This window comes from Coregonus clupeaformis, chromosome 30 (genome assembly GCF_020615455.1).
Source record: "Coregonus clupeaformis isolate EN_2021a chromosome 30, ASM2061545v1, whole genome shotgun sequence".
In the NCBI taxonomy this organism is placed as follows: domain Eukaryota; kingdom Metazoa; phylum Chordata; class Actinopteri; order Salmoniformes; family Salmonidae; genus Coregonus; species Coregonus clupeaformis.
Window position 1 is genome coordinate 29,916,236 of NC_059221.1, and position 21,671 is coordinate 29,937,906.

The window sequence follows — 21,671 nt, forward strand, 5'->3', positions numbered from 1 at the left end:
TATATCAGCTGCATCAGGTGTTGAGTGCCCACAAATGATACAATGCTGAGCACTGAAGCACTTGACAACGTGTTATATTTAAAAAAAAATATATATATATATATATATATATATATATATATATATATATATATATATATATTGTGACGTCACGAGAGGCTACACAGCTTTCAGCGGGATTGCTCAAGTAGTGCAAGGAGACAAGGTTCAAACAACACAAGGATTTTATTATAGGTCTTGGGAAATTAACGAAAATATAACAAAATTCTGTTCTCTTGTGGCTCTTTAAGGGTTAACAGTTCAGGGATGTCTCTTCCACATCCAAAATCATAATTCTCACTCGCTCAGATAACTTTTCCCGGCCTTACTGTAGTCCACGTTGCAGCTAGTGGCCAACCCAGCAAAAAGTCCTTCCAAATGTCTCTCACGTATTTCCACAGGTGCATATATCCAAAGGGGGAGTATTTCCCAAAGGTAAGTATCTCCAAATCCTTATATTCCTCATGGAAGTGGACGTGCAGCACTCTTGTCCTCCAGAGAGCCCAGGTTGGAGACTGTGTCTCTTCCCTTCCCAAACCTTCAGCTCATCAGCTCCTCATTTGTTTCAGCTGCGTGGGAAGATTGGCCATAGAGGGGTGGAGTTCCCGACCATACCAGCAGATGGAGCCATAGCTGTCTGGGTTTGCAGCCACCTCAGGGGGATGTAACGTCCCTCCAGGACACAGCCTCTCGTGACATCACAATATATATATATATATATATTTAGGCTAGCTACTACACTAGCTACAGTGAGGGAAAAAAGTATTTGATCCCCTGCTGATTTTGTACGTTTGCCCACTGACAAAGAAATGATCAGTCTATAATTTTAATGGTAGGTTTATTTGAACAGTGAGAGACAGAATAACAACAAAGAAATCCAGAAAAACGCATGTCAAAAATGTTATAAATTGATTTGCATTTTAATGAGGGAAATAAGTATTTGACCCCCTCTCAATCAGAAAGTTTTCTGGCTCCCAGGTGTCTTTTATACAGGTAACGAGCTGAGATTAGGAGCACACTCTTAAAGGGAGTGCTCCTAATCTCAGTTTGTTACCTGTATAAAAGACACCTGTCCACAGAAGCAATCAATTCTCCACCATGGCCAAGACCAAAGAGCTCTCCAAGGATGATTGTAGACCTACACAAGGCTGGAATGGGCTACAAGACCATCGCCAAGCAGCTTGGTGAGAAGGTGACAACAGTTGGTGCGATTATTCGCAAATGGGAGAAACACAAAATAACTGTCAATCTCCCTCGGCCTGGGGCTCCATGCAAGATCTCACCTCGTGGAGTTGCAATGATCATGAGAACGGTGAGGAATCAGCCCAGAACTACACGGGAGGATCTTGTCAATGATCTCAAGGCAGCTGGGACCATAGTCACCAAGAAAACAATTGGTAACACACTACGCCGTGAAGGACTGAAATCCTGCAGCGCCCGCAAGGTCCCCCTGCTCAAGAAAGCACATATATAGGCCCGTCTGAAGTTTGCCAATGAACATCTGAATGATTCAGAGGAGAACTGAGTGAAACTGTTGTGGTCAGATGAGACCAAAATCGAGCTCTTTGGCATCAACTCAACTCACCGTGTTTGGAGGAGGAGGAATGCTGCCTATGACCCCAAGAACACCATCCCCACCGTCAAACATGGAGGTGGAAACATTATGCTTTGGGGGTGTTTTTCTGCTAAGGAGACAGGACAACTTCACCGCATCAAAGGGACAATGGATGGGGCCATGTACCGTCAAATCTTGGGTGAGAACCTCCTTCCCTCAGCCAGGGCATTGAAAATGGGTCGTGGATGGGTATTCCAGCATGACATTGACCCAAAACACACGGCCAAGGCAACAAAGGAGTGGCTGAAGAAGAGGGCACATTAAGGTCTTGGAGTGGCCTAGCCAGTCTCCAGACCATAATCCCATAGAAAATCTGTGGAGGGAGCTGAAGGTTCGAGTTGCAAACGTCAGCCTCAAAACCTTAATGACTTGGAGAAGATCTGCAAAGAGGAGTAGGACAAAATCCCTCCTGAGATGTGTGCAAACCTGGTGGCCAACTACAAGAAACGTCTGACCTCTGTGATTGCCAACAAGGGTTTTGCCACCAAGTACTAAGTCATGTTTTGCAGAGGGGTCAAATACTTATTTCCCTCATTAAAATGCAAATCAATTCATAACATTTTTGACATGCGTTTTTCAGGATGTTTGTTGTTGTTATTCTGTCACTCACTGTTCAAATAAACCTACCATTAAAATTATAGACTGATCATGTCTTTGTCAGTGGGCAAACGTACAAAATCAGCAGGGGATCAAATACTTTTCCCCCTCATTGTATGTAGCCGATTAACCAATAATGCATCAACCTGGCCTGACAATTGAGAAAGATTTTAAGTAGTTACACATCTTTTGTAAACTGTGCTCATTTACTATTGCCAGGTTTATTAGTTACCACTTTATTACAAAGTGCTACCAGAATTCTTTATGATGATTTTAGAATTATGAAAAGAAAGAGCTAGCTAGTCGTGAATTCATCAACCTATTACCACCTGTCACTTAGCCAGATTCACATCAATGAGTCTGAATAGGATATACCTACATACATTAGTGTTAGCTACGAATCAAGTAGTGGCTACCATAAACTGCATGCATAAGTTAGCTAGCAAGTTGCCCACTACTGTACACTCTAAATTTCAAGCCTCCGCATCTAACCCTAGGAAGCTCTTTGCCGCCACCTCCTCCCTGCTGAATCCTCCTCCTCCTCCCTCTCAGTGGATGACTTCATCAACCATTTTGAAAAGAAGGTTGACGACATCCAATCCTCATTTATTAAGTCAAATGACACCGCGGGTCCTGCTCACACTGCCCTACCAGCTATTTTCAGGTCTCTCCAGAGATGTTCGATCGAGTAAAAGTCCGGGCTCTGGCTGGGCCACTCAAGGACATTCAGAGACTTGTCCCGAAGCCACTCCTGCGTTGTCTTGGCTGTGTAGGGATGGTGCCAGGTTTCCTCCAGACGTGACGCTTGGCATTCAGGCCAAAGAGTTCAATCTTGGTTTCATCAGACCAGAGAATCTTGTTTCTCATTGTCAGAGTCTTTAGGTGCCTTTTGGCAAACTCCAAGCGGGCTGTCATGTGCCTTTTACTGAGGATGGCTTCTGTCTGTCCACTCTAAATTCCAAGCATCTGCCTCTAACCCTAGGAAGCTCTTTGCCACCTTCTCCTCCCTGCTGAATCCTCCTCCTCCTCCCCCTCCCTCCTCCCTCTCTGTGGATGACTTCGTCAACCAGTTTGAAAAGAAGGTTGACGACATCCGATCCTCGTTTGTTAAGTCAAATGACACTGCTTGTCCTGCTCACACTGCCCTACCCTATGCTTTGACTTCTTTCTCCCCTCTCTCTCCAGATAAAATCTTGCGACTTGTGACGGCCGGCCGCCCAACAACCTGCCCGCTTGACCCTATCCCCTCCTCTCTTCTCCAGACCATCTACGGTGACCTTCTCCCTTACCTCACCTCTCTCATCAACTCATCCTTGACCGCTGGCTATGTCCCTTCCGTCTTCAAGAGAGCGAGAGTTGCACCCCTCCTCAAAAAACCTACACTCGATCCCTCCGATGTCAACAACTACAGACCAGTATCCCTTCTTTATTTTCTCTCCAAAACTCTTGAGCGTGCCGTCTCTAGCCAACTCTCCTGCTATCTCTCTCGGAATTACCTTCTTGATCCAAACCAGTCAGGTTTTAAAACTGGTCATTCAACTGAGACTGCTCTTCTCTGTGTCACGGAGGCTCTCCGCACTGCTAAAGCTAACTCTCTCTCCTCTGCTCTTATCCTTCTAGACCTATACGCTGCCTTTGATACTGTGAACCATCAGATCCTCCTCTCCACCCTCTCCGAGTTGGGCATCTCCGGCGCTGCTCACTCTTGGATTGCGTCCTACCTGACAGGTTGCTCCTACCAGGTGGCGTAGCGAGAATCTGTCTCCGCACCACGTGCTCTCACCACTGGTGTCCCACAGGGCTCAGTTCTAGGCCCTCTCCTATTCTCTCTATACACCAAGTCACTTGGCTCTGTCATATCCTCACATGGTCTCTCCTATCATTGCTACGCAGACGACACACAATTAATTTTCTCCATTTCCCCTTCTGATAACCAGGTGGCGAATCGCATCTCTGCATGTCTGGCAGACATACCAGTGTGGATGTCGGATCACCACCTCAAGCTGAACCTCGGCAAGACGGAGCTGCTCTTCCTCCCGGGGAAGGACTGCCCGCTCCATGATCTCGCCATCACGGTTGACAACTCCATTGTGTCCTCCTCCCAGAGTGCAAAGAACCTTGGCGTGACCCTGGACAACACCCTGTCGTTCTCCGCTAACATCAAAGCGGTGACCCGATCCTGCAGGTTCATGCTCTACAACATTCGCAGAGTACGACTCTGCCTTACACAGAAAGCGGCACAGGTCCTAATCCAGGCACTTGTCATCTCCCGTCTGGATTACTGCAACTCGCTGTTGGCTGGGCTCCCTGCCTGTGCCATTAAACCCCTACAACTTATCCAGAACGCTTCAGCCCGTCTGGTGTTCAACCTTCCCAAGTTCTCTCATGTCACCCCGCTCCTCCGCACACTCCACTGGCTTCCAGTTGAGGCTTGCATCTACTACAAGACCATGGTGCTTGCCTACGGAGCTGTGAGGGGAACGGCACCTCCTTACCTTCAGGCTCTGATCAGATCCTACACGCAAACGAGGGCACTACGTTCATCCACTCTGGCCTGCTAGCTCCCCTACCTCTACAGAAGCACAGTTCCCGCTCAGCCCAGTCAAAGCTATTCGCTGCTCTGGCACCCCAATGGTGGAACAAGCTCCCCCACAAAGCCAGGACAGCGGAGTCACTGACCACCTTCCAGAGACACTTGAAACCCTACCTCTTTAAGGAATACCTGGAATAGTATAAAGTAATCCTTCTTCCCCCACTAAAAAAAGAAAAGAAAAGAAAGGTGATTGTCCCACTGGCTATCATAAGTTGAATGCACCAATTTGTAAGTCGCTCTGGATAAGAGCGTCTGCTAAATGATGTAAATGTTATAAAATGTACACGATATGAGCCCAAATGTAAAGCAAGTGCTGTGCTAAGAACGTTCAACTCTGTGGGACAGCCCTTTTTGTGAAACCCGCGAAATCGGTGTGTTCACATTTGCTCTTGGCGGAAGGTATTCATTAACCTAACAGAGTAAGATCGATGTAACATTGTATTGCTAAGAAGTATTGGAAAGTCCTGAGGGTGTTTCATCCTTGGGCTGAAATGTAAAAAAAAAAAAAAAAAGTCAACCATCCCCCCCACCCGCTTTCAACACAGACCTAGCCCCGCCCCGTCACTCAAGGAGCGCATTTGTTGTTGCTCGACCACTACGCACTTGCGTTCAGTCTGCATGGTCAATGCACCACATGCAGCAATGTTGATGACATCGATGGTGTTTCCACTTTGCGTCTTAATATAAATCCACAAGTGTTCAAATTATACTATTAGTTTGTTTCTTACATCTGCAAACAGCTATTGTCATTAAATCGTGTTAGCCGCTAATGCTAATCACTAGCTAGCTAATAAATGTACTGAGTCAGAGCAAACATAGCTAGCTATACAGCCTGATACCAGTGATGGTGTAGGCCTAAATCAGTATGTTGTTTATGCAACAGTAGCTGCATTCCAAACACGTAAAAATAGACACACCCTCTCCCCTCATCCCTCAAATTAAGTGGACACTTCTGATGACGTATGATGAGTTGACACTTGCAGGGCAAGGGAAGAATTTATTAATTATAAATGGACCGCCCTTTCCCGGAAATGTGTCACTCGTTCGTCCCACGGTTGTGTTTTCAGTCATCATGGAACCACCGGTAGCAGTTGTGTGTGGTTTATATGTGCAATAGTCAATTATGATTGCATTTCGTATCTTGGCTAGAAGGCAACGCATCCGCAGACATCGAAAAGTAGCCATCCGACGATATCAGGTCATTCGAAAATGATAATGTATAAGTGTGATGTCAGGGAAAGTTGTATGCGCTAGCTAACGTTTCCAAAAGCTTACAAAACAAAAACATCATTACTTTTACGAGACGTGTTTGTGCCATCATGTGCATTAGTAGCCCAATTTCTAACTTCTTTACATTCATTTTTACTTACACTTGTATGTTAACTTCTCCATATTGATGTTGGTTTAACGTTTTGGTAGACTTTTCTTAGTGGATGTACAATCATCGCAAATTGAATTATGGGGCGTTTCAGGCCCCGGAGTGAACAGAATTGTACACTCGATCACAAATTAGGGCTGAGGGGCTTACGTTGCCAACTTTCCTTGCTTGGCTAATTGTTTGGACTGACGGCAAATATGGCCGCGGGGATTCCCCCAAGGGCATAAGGCAAGGGTAAGTGGAGGAGGGTGTGTCTTTTACGTGTTTGGAACGCAGCCAGTATCTTCTAAACCGAAGAGGATTAAGCAAAGCATGAATATGTTAGCTACATGAAGTAGCTAAGTACCAAAGATTATAGGGTCTCCTCGGAAACACTTTGGTTCCTACCCTTTCACAATAACTCCTCCCTGGCATTTTCATTTGTTGTCATGTCATAAAACACTTTATTCAAAGTGACCACTATTATATTCTAACTATAGAATTATGATAATCATTCTATTTCCATGATTCCAACAGTTCACCCAATTCTTGATCTAAATCTAAATCTAAATCTAAATCGCAAGTCAAATCGCAATTGCAACATTTGGTTAAAAACAAGGCCTAGATGTTTTGGCAATATCGTGCAGCCCTGCATGGCAGTGTGGAAATTATCTCAAATGAGTGCAGGAAATGCAGAAAATAATTTTGGGTTGAAGTTCAATTGAACAGTATAAAACAATCAGAATGGAGAAAGACCAATTGAAATCACTAAGAATGTCTGTGTTGCCAGTGGTGTAAAGTACATAAGTAAAACTACTTTCAAGTACGACTTAAGTAGTTTTTTTGGGTATCTGTACTTTACTATTTATATTTTTGACGACTTACTTTTACTCCACTACATTCCTAAATAAAATAATTTACTTTTTAATCCTTACATTTTCCCTGACACCCAAAAGTACTCGTTACATTTTGAATGCTTAGCAGGACAGGAAAATTGTCTAATTCACACACTTATCAAGAGAACATCCCTGGTCATCCCTACTGCATCTGATCTGACTGACTCACTAAACACAAATGCTTCATTTGTAAATTATGTCTGAGTGTTGAAGTGTGCCCCTGGCTATCCGTAAATAAACTTAAAATAATTGTGCCGTCTGGTTTGATTAATATAAGGAATTTGAAACGATTTACACTTGTACTTTTGATACTTAAGTATATTTTAGTGATTACATTTACTTTTAATACTTAAGTATATTTAAAACCAAATACTTTTAGACTTTTACTCAAGTAGTATTTTACTGGGTGACTTTCACTTTTACTTGAGTCATTTTCTTTTAAGGTACAGTGGGGAAAAAAAGTATTTAGTCAGCCACCAATTGTGAAAGTTCTCCCACTTAAAAAGATGAGAGAGGCCTGTAATTTTCATCATAGGTACATGTCAACTATGACAGACAAAATGAGAAAAAAAATTCCAGAAAACCACATTGTAGGATTTTTTATGAATTTATTTGCAAATTATGGTGGAAAATAAGTATTTGGTCAATAACAAAAGTTTCTCAATACTTTGTTATATACCCCTTGTTGGCAATGACACAGGTCAAACGTTTTCTGTAAGTCTTCACAAGGTTTTCACACACTGTTGCTGGTATTTTGTCCCATTCCTCCATGCAGATCTCCTCTAGAGCAGTGATGTTTTGGGGCTGTCGCTGGGCAACACGGACTTTCAACTCCCTCCAAAGATTTTCTATGGGGTTGAGATCTGGAGACTGGCTAGGCCACTCCAGGACCTTGAAATGCTTCTTACGAAGCCACTCCTTCGTTGCCCGGGAGGTGTGTTTGGGATCATTGTCATGCTGAAAGACCCAGCCACGTTTCATCTTCAATGCCCTTGCTGATGGAAGGAGGTTTTCACTCAAAATCTCACGATACATGGCCCCATTCATTCTTTCCTTTACACAGATCAGTCGTCCTGGTCCCTTTGCAGAAAAACAGCCCCAAAGCATGAAGTTTCCACCCCCATGCTTCACAGTAGGTATGGTGTTCTTTGGATGCAACTCAGCATTCTTTGTCCTCCAAACACGATGAGTTGAGTTTTTACCAAAAAGTTCTATTTTGGTTTCATCTGACCATATGACATTCTCCCAAACTTCAGACAGGCCTGGACATGTACTGGCTTAAGCAGGGGGACACGTCTGGCAATGCAGGATTTGAGTCCCTGGCGGAGTAGTGTGTTACTGATGGTAGGCTTTGTTACTTTGGTCCCAGCTCTCTGCAGGTCATTCACTAGGTCCCCCCGTGTGGTTCTTTTGTTATTGACCAAATACTTATTTTCCACCATAATTTGCAAATAAATTCATTACAAATCCTACAATGTGATTTTCTGGAAAAAAAATTCTCAATTTGTCTGTCATAGTTGACGTGTACCTATAATGAAAATGACAGGCCTCTCTCATCTTTTTAAGTGGGAGAACTTGCACAATTGGTGGCTGACTAAATACTTTTTTCCCCCACTGTATGTTTACTTTTACTCAAGTATGACAATTGGGTACTTTTTCCACCACTGTGTGTTGCCACCCTAGGGTCACACACACTACTTTATATTATTCAAAAACATAAAATACCTTCAAAAATGTGAAAAATACTGTGATATGAGATTTTGGCCATATCGCCCAGCCCTATAATGTACCGAAGTAGTAGAAGTTCAATATGTTTCCATCGCATTTTCAACTCTGATTATTTTGTCACAAAAACTGTTAAGTAGCAAATGTGCCTACTCTGGTCTTGGCATGTGCGCTCTAGCGAACAGCTGGTAGATACAGTGCGGGTAGACTGTGCGGGTAGGCTAGCCTACATTAGGAGATTATTATGGATAAGACAGATATTATATTTGGACCACACACCATATCGTATGACTCCATGTTTACTTCGATATGATGGTTATTATATAAATATTTGTGCATAAAAAAGGTGTTTCCACCACCATTTCTCACATAATAAATTTCACAGACACAAAAAGACCCCACCATGTCGAACAAACAAATTCTGTCTGCATTTATAAAATTGTACCTAAACTGTTTCCATCACAGCTGTTGTGATTTTTTTTATACATATACGGTAGGACTTTACTCGCATAAAAACTGTGGATATAAATGTGGTTAGAGACACACACAAAAAAACAGCAGGTTACAAAGTAAAGCTTCGTAGCTACGTTTTGATGTATGGGTTGTCGGGGATTGGTCCAAATTCATGTTCCGCCACCCCCATTCCATGACGAGTGCTAGCTTGCTAGCTGTGTGGGAGTGCTTGAGGCAACTGAGGTGAGAGGCTGCGCTGCATTAGCTGTATTGTGCCAGTGGGACATTTTGTGATTGGTTTTATTTTTTCAAGTGAAAACTACCAGAATTCAGTGGCTACTGCCCTACAATAGATAAAAACAGCTAAATCTTGCTGTGCAGCTGGCTAGAAGGCCATTCACACTTCTGAGCCTAGGTTAATTATTTGCTGGAAACGGTGCAAAAATGCATGCTGAGGGAAAATAGAGCCACTCTAACCCAAACACAGTGGGGAACAATGGGCCTTCTACGCCTTCAGAGAAGGGCTAAGGATTTATAAATAAAAACAAGATTATAATAATAATAATAATAATAATATTTTCAATGATGTTCTGACTTAATCTCTTCAGTTTGCAAAGCTGTCATCAAGGCAAAGGGTGGCTATTTGAAGAATCTGAAATCTCAAATATATTTTGATTTGTTTAACATTTTTCCGGTTACTACATGGTTCCATATGTGTTATTTCATAGTTTTGATGTCTTCACTATTATTCTACAATGTAGAAAATAGTAAAAATAAAGAAAAACTCTTGAATGAGTAGGTGTTCTAAAACTTTTGACCGGTAGTGTATGTTAACAATATGGCCACCTTCCTTAAATGAATGGTTTTAACATGCTGTCTTTTTTTATTCCATAGACAAATTAGCATATGAATCTACTTTTAATTGAATCATCACGCTCCGTGTTCTACATCAGCTCTGAAAATGTCATAACATGTCCACCCGATCTTAAGATATTGGACAAAACGTGTCGAATTTAAGATTCCAGACAGGTGATTTGGTGCCTTATTGACAAGGGATTATCATTGACCTGTACACAACCTTTTTTACCTTTTCCGATCACTTGGAAATAAGATCTCAGCAATGGTAAGTCCTATCCTCATGAAATAAAGTGTTATGTGTTCCTGACAAGCTTCTCTATAAGATGGAATACATATTACAAAAATAATGCTCAATATATGGGCCATTGAACGGTCAGCCTTGTGCAGAGACTCTGCCACGAGGTAACAGAATCAATAGAACATCTTTACTGGTATTGTCCATCAGTGACTCACGTTTGAAGTCAGGTCCAGGAATGGTTGTTACGGCATAATATCATTATACTCTTGGGTAAAGTATTTATTTTTAGGGCAATACTGGTAGAAGTGTTACAAATAGGGAGGGTCAGGATCCTCGTAGAACATCATACTAAAATGGAGGGATGAATTGTAAAAGGAAATAGCAAAATGGCCTTATACTGGGAAAGATGGGTTAATCTGTGGATATCGGAGGGTTGGAGTTAAGATCAGACTGAATGATGAATTGGCCTGTGTGAGTGAAAATCCAGCACTTGAAGAAAGAGGAAATTAGAAATATGTATAATTATTTAACTACAAGTACCATAGTTATTTTACCCAACAAAATAAAATAATGTAAGTCCCATCCTCATGAAATAGTGTTATGTGTTCCTGAGAAGCTTCTCTATAAAACATGGAATACAAAGTATAACACCAGAACCAAAGTTTCATTTTGACCCCCAACACACTAGAAAATGGGTCTCAAACAGTAGCTCGCAGACCACCTAGGAGTATTTCGCCAAACAATTCTGAAAGTACATGCAAATTTCAAACAGTCAAACAAATCTCACAAGGATCAGACACCGCAAGCTCCCTGCTACTATCTAACCAACGAAAAATTGACATTGTCCCACCCCTGGTTAGGTTTGGCTTTTTAAGCCAATAGTGGCTAACACCATCTGCCAATTCATTTCCAGCAATATTGCCCCTTTCGGTCTGTGTGTTGTGGCCATTTTTCTATTACTCCGTGTGTAGCCAGTAGTGATGGGTCGTTTGCGAACGAACTGCTCTTTTTGGTGAACTTCGGGAACCAAATCGCATAGACGAAAGAGCCCTTCATTTGGCTCCCTGATTTGCATACTTTAACTATTGCTTTTTAAGCTCCAGACATCGATTATCTGCAGATAAATTATAAAAACAGTCTCTGAAGATGGTCATTCCTCAATGGAGGAACAATATAGTGAGCAGAGAGCCTAATTCAGTCTTCATTTTTTTTTGCAGGCTATCTAATAATTTGGTCAGGTAAAAATGTATTTGAACTCACATTTCACAATCTGACATAATGGTTGGCAACATTTTAGGCTTTAAAATTAGACAGATGTAGTTTTTTCATGGTTTTAGGTCAATTTCTAAGCATTACTGAGCAACGAGCTGTTTGGGAGCCAAATGAATGGCCATTTTAGGTGAACGGCGCCAAATGATCCAGCTCACAGAAAAGACTCGGAATGCCCATCACTAGTAGCTAGTTGATGTGATAAGCGTTGTGGGCTGAGATGGGGTTTTTTCGGGTTCAAGTCCAGGCTCTGGCTGGGCCACTCAAGGACATTCAGAGACTTGTCCCGAAGCCACACTGCGTTGTCTTGGCTATGTGCTTAGGGTTGTTGTCCTGTTGGAAGGTGAACCTTCGCCCCAGTCCGAGGTCCTGAGCAGGTTTTCATCAAGGACCTCTCTGTACTTTGCTCCGGTCATCTTTCCCTCGATCCTGACTAGTCTCCCAGCCCCTGCCGCTGAAAAACATCCCCACAGCATGATGCTGCCACCACCATGCTTCACCGTAGGGATGGTGCCAGGTTTCCTCCAGACGTGACGCTTGGCATTCAGGCCAAAGAATTCAGTCTTGGTTTCATCAGACCAGAGAATCTTGTTTCTCATGGTCTGAGAGTCCTTTAGGTGCCTTTTGGCAAACTCCAAGCGGGCTGTCATGTGCCTTTTACTGAGGAGTGGCTTCCGTCTGGCCACTCTACCATAAAGGCCTGATTGGTGGAGTGCTGCAGAGATGGTTGCCCTTCTGGAAGGTTCTCCCATCTCCACAGAGGAACTCTGGAGCTCTGTCAGAGTGACCATCGGGTTCTTGGTCACCTCCCTGACCAAGGCCCTTCACCCCCGATTGCTCAGTTTAGTCAGGCGGTCGGCTCTAGGAAGAGTATTGGTGGTTCTAATCTTCTTCCATTTAAGAATGATGGACGCCACTGTGTTCTTGGGGACGTTCAATGCTGCAGACATTTTTTGGTACCCTTTCCCAGATCTGTGCCTCGACACAATCCTGTCTCGGAGTTCTACAGACAATTCCTTCGACCTCATGGCTTGGTTTTTACTCTGACATGCACCGTCAGCTGTGGGAACTTATATAGACAGGTGTGTGCCTTTCCAAATAATGTCCAATCAATTGAATTTACCACAGATGGACTCCAATCAAGTTGTAGAAACATCAAGGATGATCACATAATGTCAACGTGGAATTATGTTTTTCAAAATTGACAAATTAATTAAAGATGAAAAGCTGAAATGTCTAGAGTCAATAAGTATTCAAACCCTTTGTTATGGCAAGCCTAAATAAGTTCAGGACTAAAAATGTGCTTAAAAAGTCACATAATTAAGTTGCATGCACTCACTCTGTGTGCAATAATATTGTTTAACATGATTTTGGAATGACTGCCTCATCTCTGTACCCTACACATGCAAATATCTGTAAGGTTCCTCAGTCAAGCAGTGAATTTCGAACAGATTCAACCACAAAGACCAGCGAGGTTTTCCCATGCCTCGCAAAGAAGGGCACCTATTTGTAGATGGGTAAAAAAACAAACAGACATTGAATATCCCTTTGAGTGTGATGAAGTTATTAATTACAGTTTGGATGGTGTATCGATACACTACAAAGATACAGGCGTACTTCCTAACTCATTTGCCGGCGAGGAAGGAAAACGCTGAGGGATTTCACCATGAGGCAAATGGTGACTTTTAAAAACAGTTACAGAGTTTAATGGCTGTGATAGGAGAAAACTGAGGATGGATCAACAACATTGTAGTTACTCCACAATACTAACCTTAATTGACAGAATTAAAAAGAAGCAAGCCTGTACATTCATCATGTTTGCAACAAGGCACTAAAGTAATAATAAGAAATATGGCAAAGCAATTCACTTTTTGTCCTGAATACAGTGTTATGTTTGGGGCAAATCCAATACATTACTGACTACCACTCTCCATATTTTCAAGCACAGTGGTGGGTGTCTGCATCATGTTATGGGTATGCTTGTAATTGTTAAGGACTGGGGAGTTTTACAGGCCATACAATTAACTGAATGGAGCTAAGCACAGGCTAAATCCTAGAGGAATACCTGGTTTAGTCTGCGTTCCACCAGACACTGGGAGATTAACTTACCTTTCAGCAGGACAATAACTTAAAACCCAAATCTACACTGGAGTTGCTTACCAATAAGACAATTAATGTTCCTGAGTGGCAGAGTTACAGTTTTGAAAATAATTAAATGGGCAAATATTGTACAATCTAGGTCTGCAAAGTTCTTAGACTCCCCCAGAAAGACGCACAGCTGTAATCGCTGCCAAGCGAAAGTCTAAAATGTATTGACTCAGGGGTGTGAAATGAGACATTTCTGTATTTCATTTTCAATCAATTTGCAAAAATGTCTAAAAACATGTTTTCACTTTGTCGTTATAGGGTATTGTGTGTAGATGGGTGAGAAAAATATTTTATCAGTTGAATTCAGGCTATAACAACAAAATGTGGAATAAGTCAAGGGGTATGAATAATTACACATCCCCTGGAATAATTACACGTTAAAAGTGATGAATATGTGACATGTTGCAATCGTGGTGGGAACCATGAAGCCTCGGCTTTGGAATACCCAACAAGGGTGAAAGAGAATGAGGTGGCCAAAGTCAGGGCTGTCCAGAGCATTTCATATGCAGCACCTGTTAAAATGGTTGAGGGTTCGAATGGTGCTCCTGAAGAGTCCATGGTGGTGGATAAGCCTTCACTGAAGGCTGCAGGGGTTGCCGTTCAACAGCAGGACCCAGATATGTTCAAGGTTAAGAAGGTGTGTGGCTTTTACAGATATTTACATTTAAATTTTAGTCATTTAGCAGACGCTCTTATCCAGAGCGACTTACAGTTAGTGAGTGCATACATTTTCATACTGGCCCCCCGTGGGAAACGAACCCACAACCCGGGTGTTGCAAGCGCCATGCTCTACCAACTGAGCTACAGGGGACATGGAGATATGGTGATTAATGGCACTGCCAAGGTGGAGAGAAAGTCCAGGAAAATAGATATCATTGTGGATACAGTGGAACGGTTCCTGGGACTTAAAGACTTCTTGGTGGAGGAGTTGCATGGAGTATTGTCACAAGCCGTACCACCCTCTCAGCTCATAGAGCCTGAGAAGGGAGATATGGAGATTTAAAGGAAGGAAGAACAGAGTTTTGGTGTTTTGTCAATGTGGTTTTTTATTGTTTTATTTTGGGTGGATTAAGTTGATTTTCCCTATCACGTATGGGTTTTATTAAAAATAAGAAGCCCGAGAAGTCTTGGTTTTATCAACCCCGTCCAGTTGGTGGAGGTAATAAACCGTTTTGGATTGTAGTCGGCCATAAAACCCACAGAAGAAAAAAAATAGCGTCTAGTCTGCCAGAAAGCCACACGAAGAAGAATTTCACACGCAGCCAACCGTGGGTGAATCTAACAACTGCAAACCCTACATACGGACAAGTGTTTTCAAGAGCTCCCAAGGTACTAGCTCCAAAGCTAGCTGTGGCTGGCTTGCAGTCTCTGAGTGAATGAATTGAGTTGCGTAACTAACCGTTAGCTAGCTTCAAAGCAAATGTCTTACCTGATGTGGCATATCACCCTTTACTTTGTTGGGTATCGGGACTGTTAGCAGGTCAATAATTCTCTAAAGGTTTGGTAGCTGGTGAACGTATTCTTCGTTCAATGGAAACTTTTCTGGTGTTTAACTGTGAAAGAAATGGCAATGGATTACACAAAGCTAACGGCAATCGGCTAGGAGACGATAAATCAAAGCAACATCTATTTATGTGCATAACAAAAGTTAGCTACTCTGTGATATTCTAGCAATAACCATATTAGCTAAGTAGCTTGTAAAGTAGCTATATTACAATGCTATACACCATTTAACGTAACCAAATTGATCGCACTAAAATAACAGTTAACTATCTACATTGTTTTGTCAAAATTTGCAAGCGAGCTAGCCGCGCTGTTAAAGCGTACAGCGTTGCGCGAGCCAATAATTTCAGTCTCAAACGCAACAAAAACACATTGCTCAGTCAGCGCCTCATTATCAAATGTATTTGAAACGTGCATGTTATAAAGACCAAATGGAAAGCTCATTCGCAAAACAACTCACGTTAATCAATCAGTACGAAGAGGCACATCTTTAATCTATCCCTGAACAGACGTGAATAAACACTTCTGCTTTGTCCCGCCCCATAGTTTAGCAGAAAATGCATATCTATAGATATATCACCGCGAGCAACCAATCATAACTAACTTGTAAGAATAGTATCTTCTTTTAATTGGACAGGAGCATGACAGGCTCCCTTTTCTGGTCGAATAGAACCAGAGATGTTAGAGAAAGGAGGAGAGGGGAATCCCATTGGGCAATGAATGGAGGAACGTATAACTATTCTAATTCCTATCCTAATTCAATGCGTATAACGCGCCACCCTGCAGACTGTCGACCAATCGCGTTCCGGTTGTCATGGTGCGTCACAAGGTTGCTAAACTAATCGTCACGCAAAACCTACCCTAAGGAGCATGTCGGAACTAAGAAACTCGGAAATGTCCGACTTGTTAACTGGTTGTTGTTGTACACGTGCTGCGTTGTACGAATCAGCATGTCGGAAATTAACGACTTTCCTAGTTTCGACTACCATCTGAACGCGGCATGAGCCGAGACATCTGCCTATTTTCCTCGAAAGTACGTAATGTCACGATTCCAAAGCTATACGATATTACAGAGAACAAGTTAATTATCTCACATCTCTGAAAAGATTTGTGATGTTGTACTTCTTGTTCACGAAATTCATGCTAATGTTGGTTTTTTGAGCTTGCGCCCAAATGACCCTCATTCACTCCTTTGAGCGCGCCCCTTGTCCCAGAATCGTACAAAATGCAGCGCGCGGCCCATTGACGACCAGGGTTGCCATGTTAGCTGTTTTCTGACAATTGGGCTACATTGAAAACGTTGTCGCGAGTGAAAGTATTTTGGTTGCGGGTTTTTGGGCTACTTCGAAATTGCACCGCGGCCGCCTTGGCATTTCTCTTAAATGTATTTTCACTGTGACCTGCTGCTGCTGACTCAGGCAGTGAGTAGGTGAGTGAATCGTTGGGAGTGTGTGTGTACGTTTAGAGCACTGGTTGAGGGAGTGCTGCAGCAGAGTCAGCTGAGTTACGGAGACAGAGCAGCAGTTGCAGTACATTGCTGTCTGTTTGGGTTTTAGGCTGTGTTTCTGTATAGCACTTTATGAAATCTGCAAATGTAAAAAGGTCTTTATAAATACATTTGTTAGTGACAACTTTTTACCAGTTGTAGGTAGGCTATTTAGTTTGTTCATTTATATATAATTATGCACATGCGCAAACAGGATTTATTTACAATTATAAACTTGGTGGTTTGAGCCCTGAATGCTGATTGGTGGAAAGCCATGGTATATCAGACTGTGTACCACGGGAATGACAAATTACTTTTTACTATTCTAATTGCGTTGTTAACCAATTTGTAATAGCAATAAGGCACCTCAGTCGTGGTATATTGGCCATATACCACAAACCCCTAAGGGCTGTTATTAGCCACGGCTAAGGGCAATTTCCTAAGAACAGCACTTAGCCGTGGTATATTGGCTATATAAAACACCTCCTCGGGCCTTATTGCTTAATCATAGCCGTCAAAACAAGTTAAATCGACATCCATTAATGGAAAATAAGAGTGATTTATATTTTCTCCTGCAACATATTCTTAAACTCGCAAGAATTTTGCTTCTTTGCCTATGTTGTTAAAAATGACGTCGATATTCCTCTTAATTCGCTCGATAATTTATGGGAAAAGGGTTTCATGGATAATGTGCCAACTCCTTTCTAGTGTTCAGACCTTGTGGGCTGGTTTTCAGAGGTTATTGGCCTCCAAATTTAAGCTAGACTTGGCAACCCTGTTGACAACGCATGGGCAACCAGTGCTGAGCAATTAACAGACATTTAGGTTTTTTCTGTTACTAAACAACTAATTGACCAACATCTGTTCAATTACTTGAATTCCATTTAGTTCGGGTTTTTTGTGAGCTCAACGTGACGTTTCTCTAGAGAGAATGCAAAACATTCACGACAGAAATCATGTGGAGAACTATGTGGGAAGCTGGGGTGAAGGGAGTTGTAGTTTACATTAAGCAAATATGAAACCAAAACTGAACAAAAATATAAACACATCATCCAACAATTTAAACGATTTTACTGAGTTACAGTTCATATAAGGAAATAAATCAATTTAAATACATTCATTAGGCCCTAATCTATGGATTTAACATGACTGGGCAGGGGAGCAGCCATGGGAGGGCATAGGCCCACCCATTGGGGAGCCAGGCCAAGATCTTCAGAAAGATTTTTTCCGCAAAAAAGGGCTTTATTACAGACATAAATACTCCTCAGTTTCATCAGCTGTCCGGGTGGCTGGTCTCAGACGATCCCACAGGAAAAGAAGCCGGATGTGGAGGTCCTGGGCTGGCGTGGTCTGCGTTTGTGAGGCCGGTTGGACATACTGCCAAATTCTAAAAAAACAAAGTTGGAGGCGGCTTATGGTAGAAAAATGAACATTCCATTTTCTGGCAACAGTTCTGGTGGACATTCCTGTAGTCAGCATGCCAATTGTACGCTCCCTCAAAACTTGAGACATCTGTGGCATTTTGTTGTGTGACAAAACTGCTCATTTTAGAGTGGCCTTTTGTTGTCCCCAGCACAAGGTGCACCTGTGTAATGATCATGCTGTTTAATCAACTTCTTGATATGTCACACCTGTCAGGTGGATGGATTATCTTGGCAAAGGAGAACAACTCACTAACAGGGATGTAAACAAATTTGTGCACAAAATACGTTTTTTGTGCGTATAGAACATTTCTGGGATCTGTTATTTCAGCTCATGAAACATTGGACCAACACTTTACATGTTGCGTTTATATTTTTGTTTAGTATAGTTCCACTCATAAACGTGGTAATTAACTACAATCCCATAATCCATTGCGCCAGTTTTTTCCTTTTCGGATGGAGATGGATCAGAGAGGAAGCGGCAAAGCAAGAGGTTTCACTCTCGCCAAAATCTGTCCAAAATAAGCCCAAATCATTTCTATGGGCTTATTTTGGACCTAAACTTGTCGCCTGCCTTCCCGCCTTTGGGCAGACTCACATTGTTAGGGTGGTGACATGAGTATCTTGTCATTATATACAGATCTCTGGACGGATACACATTTACGCCTGCTACGTTAGGTTAGATACACACAGACTGCTTGAGAGGGGAATGTACACAACATAACGACAAGCGGAACAGAGACCGTTCATTAAAGTTTGCCTTATCTACTTTGAAGAACTATTACAATTATTTCGTCAGACAGCTCTGCAGCATAGGCTACTTAGGCAGGCTAACTACACTGAACAGAAATATAGACGCAACACGTAAAGTTTTGGTCCCATGTTTCATGAGCTGAAATAAAAGATCCCATAAGCTACAATGAACACAATTGCCTTTTATCGATGGCAATTTGAATGCACAGAGATACCGTGACGCCGCCATCACCTCATGTTTCATCATGATAATGCACGACCCCATGTAGCAAGGATCTATACACAATTCCTGGAAGCTGAAAATGTCCCAGTTCTTCCATGGCCTGCATACTCACCAGACATGTCACCCATTGAGCATGTTTGGGATGCTCTGGATTGACGTGTACGACAGCGTGTTCCAGTTCCCGCCAATATCCAACAACTTCGCACAGCAATCTGAAGAGTGGGACAACATTCCACAGGCCACAATCAACAGCCTGATCAACTCTATGTGAAGGAGATGTACTGCATGAGGCAAATGGTGTTCACACCAGATGCTGACTGGTATTCTAATCCCCACCCCTACTTTTTTTTAAAGGCGTCTGTGACCAACAGATGCATATCTGTATTCCCAGTCATGTGAAATCCATAGATTAGGGTCTAATGAATTTATTTCAATTGTGGTCCTCTGTAGCTCAATTGGTAGAGCATGGCGCTTGTAATGCCAGGGTAGTGGGTTCGATCCCCGGGACCACCCATACGTAAAAATTTATGCACACCTGACTGTCGCTTTGGATAAAAGCGTCTGCTAAATGGCATATGATTATTTATTATTATAATTGACTGATTTCCTTATATGAACTGTAACTCAGTAAAATCTTTGAAGTTGTTGGTTGCATTTATATTTTTGTTCAGTATAAATAGGATGACTAAAGACAGTACAGTATGGGGAGCACATAGATAACGTTAGGTTTGGCTGGCAGACTGCTACTGCCTGAACAGAGATGAGATGACTTTACGGAATAAAAAATAATAAAGTCATCATATAAAAACTAAGTAATATACACAACTGAAATATTTTATTATTTGATAGTAATTTCTTTTTTTGTATTGATGTCTACCCATTGTGGACCTGACAGAGACAGTGGAATATTTTCAATGTTTTGGCAATTGAACACCACTATTTTTGGCTTTGGAATTACCATTAAAAAGATATATTTCATAATGTATTCAATGTTCTAAAAATAAAATTCAAAAAACGTGATAATTTTTCATAGTCGAACCGAAACTGAACAGACATCAAAAGCACTAATCGCTCAGCACTATGGGCAACGTACACAATGGGCATTAATACGATTCCAATGGAGTTTCCCATCTCCTCAAAAGTATCTCTAAATTCATTGAAGATGACGCCATAGCAGTGGCGACCCGTCATTCAGGGCAGGTGGGGCAAAGCGTGTGGTCCAAGTTTGGGTTCAAGGATTTAAAACATCTGTCTGAAAGGGTCTCTTTTCCAAGCTTAAAAGGATAAACATTCACACGTAACACCATGGGCCAGAAAAAGTTGAATACATTGGCCATGCTGTCAATCCAGCATGACTTCTGCCGCGTTCAAAACAACTGGAAACTTGGAAATGGGAAATTTGGAAATGGGAGACTTCAGTGAGTTCAAGACAACTGGGAACTTAGGAAAAAACGAGCTCCGACTGGGGAAAATACATTTTGAACGGTCATCCAACTTGGAATTCCAAGTCGGGAACTGGCCTCTTTCTAGAGCTCCAACCTGAAGATCACCGAACTTGTTTTTTTCAGAGTTCCAAGTTGTCTTGAAGGCAACATAAATCCAGAGAATGCCAGACTTTGATGACAGTTTGATGACAAGGACCGCCACGCCACCATCCTGTTCAAATGAACACAGCACAACAACGGTGAGTCCAAAAATGTATTGTATGCTGCTGCATAAATTATGTAATATGCCAGGGAGATATGTATACTGTAGCTAAGAAAGTAATACTAAGTGTATGTTGTGTAGTAAGCTGTTAGTATCCCATGTGCCTCACCCTAATAATTTGGTCCCTTTCCCCCTCAGAACTTAGCCTGCTGTTCTGACTTGGTGGCACACATGTAGCCTATAGCCTGTTTTAGAGAAATGTAATCATCTAATATTGTAAGAGCTTTCATTGTCTGCTTATATTCCCCCTTTATTTATCCTACAGTTCTGACTTGGTGTACAGGGAGAATACTGTAAGAACGGCCCATGTTCTGAATTCTGTCGCTGTACATTTCAAAAGTGCTGAACAAATAGTTATGTTGACTACATCCATCTTAGCTCGCTCATTAATGTCTTAATCGAAGTTACGGATTGCCTCTTATCTGCTCATCGTTCCCTTATACCATAGTTTATACATCTCAATTGTTATATGCCTATTGGTTATATAGGTCTATCTCATTAGAATCTTATTAATCATTTTACGCAATGTTGGAATGATTTAATTGTTTTGCTTACTTTGTGTATTATAATTAGCTCATGTGCTTTTCCTGATGAGGAGGAGATACTATATAATGTTGTTGGGTCTGAAACCATGTTTGCCAGTGAAGGTCTCTTCCCATTCAAATATTTGTTTTCAACAAAAAGTTCAGTAATAGACACATGTAATTCCAGTTGATATTTTGCGAGGGTTGTTTTGTTTGCGCAATGCACTGTCTGTCCGTCGGTATATTGTATTTAGAAATGGATCCTC

General features: G+C 41.9%; 1 protein-coding gene across 2 annotated transcripts in view; it reads right to left on the reverse strand.

Moving 5' to 3' along the window:
- LOC121545591 (vitamin D3 receptor A-like) overlaps positions 1 to 15,830 on the reverse strand; it is a 91,291-nt gene extending 75,461 nt beyond the window's left edge. For both annotated transcript variants that reach the window (XM_041856253.1, XM_041856251.1), the window contains exons 1-2: positions 15,752 to 15,830; positions 15,218 to 15,341 (exon numbers count right to left, since the gene is read on the reverse strand). The gene's annotated coding sequence lies outside the window, so the exon portion shown is untranslated. The remainder of the gene's footprint in view (positions 1 to 15,217; positions 15,342 to 15,751) is intronic.
- Positions 15,831 to 21,671: the final 5,841 nt, after the last annotated feature.